At 42.3% G+C, this 5,023-nt stretch overlaps 1 pseudogene; it reads left to right on the top strand.

Moving 5' to 3' along the window:
- The first annotated feature begins 1,313 nt into the window (after positions 1–1,313).
- On the top strand, positions 1,314–2,917 carry LOC109376901 (paraplegin pseudogene; annotated as a pseudogene).
- Positions 2,918–5,023: the final 2,106 nt, after the last annotated feature.

The following is a 5,023-nucleotide window of genomic DNA, read 5'->3' as shown; positions in this document are numbered from 1 at the left end:
TTGGGCATTTGTACACCTTTGTGACAGATCCAAGTTTCTTGCCCACTTTTGTTAGATTGTTTGTCTTTTTATTATAGAGTTCTAAGAGGCTTTATATATATATATTTTTCATACAGGTATTTTATCAATTAAAGATTTTACTTGTACATTTTGTTAATTTTTTATTTTTTATAAAGTCTAATTTATCATGTTTTCTCGTTTTTATTATTCCTATGTTCTAAGAAATCTTTGCCTCCCTCAGGTTGCACAGAAAACGCATTATTGTTTTTTCTAAACTTTCAGAGTTTTAGCTTTGGCGTTTACATTTTTGTATGCTATTAAGTGTGATTAAGGTTTATTTATTCCATATGTGTATCCAGTCATTACAGGACTATTTGTTTAAAAGACTTTCCCTCCCCAGTGAAATGCTTTGGAACCTTAGTAAAAATTATATAAACTTAATAAATGTTTGTGCCTTCCCACATTCTTTATTCCATTGATCTATTTTTTCTATTCTTATACCCACAGAACACTATCTTGATTATACAGTTTTATGATCTGAACTTTCTCAACTTCTGTAAATCTGAATGTGTCTTCCTTTCACTTTCATTTTCTTGAGTATATGTCCTGATGTCTATCTTGGTTTTCCTGCCCCCACCCCTCCTTTTTAATGAGAAGATGGCTGTTTTTCATATCACTGTTCCCCTACGCGTAATATGTCCTTTTTCTGTGGTGATTTCAAGATTTTCTCCTGAGCCTCTGGTTTTCTGTACATTGACTATATGGTTTTCGTTTCACTTATCCTTTCTGCTGTTCACTGCGCTTCTTTGACCCATAAGTTTATGTTTTTCACCAAATTCTGGGAATTAATGGTGCTAACTTTTCAACTGTGTCTCTGCCCCTCTCTCTCAGTTCTCTCACTCTGCATTTGAAAGACGTATGACAGACTATTTGGTATTATCACACAGGTCATGGCATCTGTTATTTTTCTCTCACTCTTTTTTTTTTTTTTCATTTTTCACTTCTGTCTGATTTTCAGGTTAGGTCATTTCTTTTGACCCTTTTCAAGCTCAAGGGTTATTTATTTTTACATCTCTCAACTGGATTGTTATAATGTAGTGAATCATGTTGAGTATTTCAATTGTTTTTCCTTTTGTAAATAGTTTTGAAACAGTTTTTATATTAAATATATTTGGGTGGTCTAAACATAAGAAGAACTTCATCTGGCGGAGTGAAAAGAAGTCCCTAGCCAAGGCCCCAGGTTTCTTCTGGAAACTTTTAGGTGGTACTTACTGTTTTAATACCTTAAGGATGAAGCCGAAGATAAATCCAAGATGAAAAGAGGCACAGGAGAGGAAGGACTGGTGGCTACTCGCCTTGTCATCGCTGTCCTCAAGAGCCCGCTGAACGCTGTCAGAACCAGCAGGGACATTTCTTGCACCGAGATGCTGGCCCGGGAGAGGTGCAGTGGGCCGGATGGTGCCTGGGAGCGATGTGGTCAAAGTCTACGTTTGCCCTGGAGCTGTGGTGTTCAGGTGGCCCGGGCTGGCCTAATGAGACGAATGCATGCAGGTGGCAAACATGGACAAAAAGAGAAGCTTCCAGCAGCTGAAGATGAGCTGAATATAGAAGGCAAAGTCAGGGTCCCAGTTTCCTGTAAGTCTAAGGGCTTCTGTGGAGATACCCTCTCCGCCTTGGGGGTGACAGCAGTGGGCATGGGCATTCTGTGGCTGTTTTCCATCTGTCTGGAATGACAGGACGAGAAAGAGGATTCAGTGCTTGTAAGCAGCTTTAAATGGCTCGGTTCATGATTGTGGACCATGCAAAGATGGAGGAAAAAGTCGGCTTCAAAGGTGTAGCAGGAAAGCATGAAGTCCGACTGGAAGTCAGAGTAGTGAATTATCTGAAGAGCCCGGTGCTGTCTTCAGCCTGGTGCCAAAATTCCAAAGGGCCGCTGTGCTCGCCCCTCTCCCCGCGGGGGAAGGCGCTACCGACTCGGCCGGAAGCCTTGGAGGCCTGGGTGCCCGCTTTGTCCTTGGCCAACCTGGAGGTCAGAGGTTATCGGAAGCATCAGCGCAGCCTGTGTGTGCACGCACAGCCTCTTCAAGACCCTTCCCCCTCCCCCAACCCCGCCCCCAGCTTCCACCTGGTGGACATTGACGAGATCATTACCACTGGCAAGAAGCTCTCCACTACCACGCCCCCGACTTCTCCAATACCGAGGGGGAGCAGACGCTCCACAAGCTTCTAGTGGAAACGGATGCGTTGGGTACTACTCACCTTGTTATCCTGGCGTCACACCCCGAGCCTGACATTTTGGACAATGCTCTGCAGAGGCCAGGCCAGCTGGACCCACACGTCTCCATTGACCTTCCCACAGTGCAGGAAAGGCGGGAAATTTTCTAGCCGCACAAGAAAAACCTGAAGCCAACTCAGGCCAGCAGCTCTTACTTGCTGCACCTGGTGGAGCTGATGCCAGGGTTCAGCGGTGCGATGCCACCAACATCTTGAAGATGGCCCTGATGCACGCTGTGTGGGAAGGCAGCACGTCCATTGAACTTGGAGTCCTCTGTGGCGATGGAGCTTGTTATTGCCTGTCCTCTCAGAGGACAACAGCAGGAGATGGTTGCGTTTCGTGAGTCAGGCGTGCTTTGGTAGGTCGGCCGGTTGCTGCAGCACACTGAGGCTGTGATGAAGGTTCTCCAAGACTCCACTGAAAAGCGCAGCTTTGGGCTTTGCTCAGATGGTTCCCGACAGACTCTAGCACCTGTTCACCAAGGAGCAGATGAGCACATGTGCCTGGCCCTGGGCGGCTGTGCAGCAGGGAACCATCTCCTGCAACAAGGTCACTTCCAAGGCTCAGGACAACCTGAGGAAGGTCACCTGCATTTACTACTGTAGAGCTTATGGGGGAAAGAGAACCAGCCGTGGGGTCTAGACTTACTAGGCACTCCCTGCCTCCCCGTCTGGGTCAGTATCACCACCTGACAGGCTCCAGGGCTCACTGCCCTCCAGAAAACAGAGGTGACAAATGTGAGAACACGAGGGCCTTTCTCCTCCTTGCCAGGGCCGAGAGTGTCCTCCCGCGGGCCATTCTCTTAATCTGTTCTGGGTCCAGGAAGCAGGGAAGCATCTTCTTGGTTGTTAGGACCTGATTCTGTGGTTGGCATGCTGCTGCCTGACTCTCCAGGGCCTGACCCCTAGGCCTACTTTCCCTTGATAGGTAGACTCTGGCATAAGGTCCTGCATGTGCTAAGGTTCCCCATCACAGGAGCCAGCAAGGAACTATCTCAGCTCCTCCAATGCATGAGGGTATTGGCCTAGCTATCAGGAATTCCTTGCCCTGATCCCTACACCCAGAGAAGTAGCTCTCAATTTTTATTTATAATTTTGTTTGAAATGAAGTCCAAAGTTAGCATAAATAAATGAACAAGTAAATAATCAAACAAACACATTAAAAACAAAGTAAAAAAATATTGTTATCACTATGCTTATTCCTGTCACCATAAAGTGCAGGATATTCCGATTGTGTAAATTGTAAATTGGTAAGTATATATATCACCTTTTGGAAGAAGAAGAAAAGGCAAGGAAAAATACCATTTAGAGGTCTCAACAGCAATGGGAGGGAGAAAAAAGAGACAATGATTTAAAATTATTAAGAATTTGATCCTGTTGTTTAGTTATATAATTAATTGACACAGCAAAGCTGGGGTAAGGTCTTCATTTTATGATCATGAGTTTGGCTGCATATGTATTGTGTTCAAATGAGAAAAGACATCCACATGCAAGTAGCCATAGGCAATAGGCTTTATTGCATTTATTCACAAGTAAAGAAAGTAGAGGTGAAGACTGAGAAATGAGAAATAAAAAGCTCAGCTGTTTGATGAGCAAGAGAAGGAAACAGAACCTTCTTCAAGGAAGCCAAGGAAAATGTGGGCTCGGAAACTATTAGTTTTGTGATCTGTGAATCCCTGATATTTTTGCTGGTTGAGCAAAGGAATTGAAGATGGGGGGGAGTTAAGGCAAGTATAAGGAATTAGGATAGAAAAGTAGTGTTTGTGGGATATTAATTCATAGATAGTAGTCATTTAAAAGGAGGGATGCAGTTTGAGGATATAATGGCAGCAGCAGGGTTAAATGGTTATCTCGGTGTTGATTGTTCACCGGTTTGGTGAAATTAAAAGTTACAAAGGAGAAGGAGAAAGCATAGAGGACTCAGGGTGGGCTACATCTAACAAAACATAAATGGAGAAATTGCCTTTTGCAGCAGTGCAAATGCCTTTTGGCCTGAGGCTCCTGGATGGTAGGAAAAGGGCTCTAGGAAAATAGAGAATGAGGTCAGACATCGCTTCAGATAGCTTTCACTTCTAAAGCAATACATTGATTCATCTGGTGGATAATGTAAGTGAATATAAAACTGAGAAAAGTGGAAAGTTTTAGAACAAGTATTGTGGAGGTACAGCTAAAGATGAGAGGAAGTATTATCAAAATGCTTTAGGGCCTAATAGATAAGCATTCTGTACATTAAGAACAAAACTAGACCAGATAAAGAATTATGCATAATTAAGAAAGGTATTCTAGAAGAGAGCAATTGCTGTCCTTTTTCTTCCTTCTGACTTAATGGTGATGATTTTTAAAACAGGTTTACACATAATCTCATCAAAATCATTAGTTATTATGCAAAGTGAATTTCAAACTATTTCACTTGAGGATAGTCCCTGTTGAATATATTTCTATAATTCTCCCACATCTTTATTTTTATCTTTATTGATTATTAGCTTATAATTAAAGTCCAAATATAAATATAGCATATGAGATAAACAAATTTTAAAGGATTCACCATTCTGGTAAAGCATTTCTTTAAAGTCTAACATTCATGGATAGGGAATAATGATATATAACATTATTCATTCTAGGAAGGATGAACAACATGCATAAGTAAAAAATCTATACCAACAATCTTTGTATAATTAAACTACTATATAAATTGAATTCTGCAGAATTTATTTAAGTAAAGGTGCTGTAAACATTCAGTTGTGACAGG

The sequence above is a fragment of the Hipposideros armiger genome, unplaced genomic scaffold, assembly GCF_001890085.2.
Source record: "Hipposideros armiger isolate ML-2016 unplaced genomic scaffold, ASM189008v1 scaffold_1232, whole genome shotgun sequence".
Lineage (NCBI taxonomy): Eukaryota > Metazoa > Chordata > Mammalia > Chiroptera > Hipposideridae > Hipposideros > Hipposideros armiger.
Note: the sequence above shows the minus strand (reverse complement) of the source record. Positions and strands in the feature narration are given on the sequence as shown.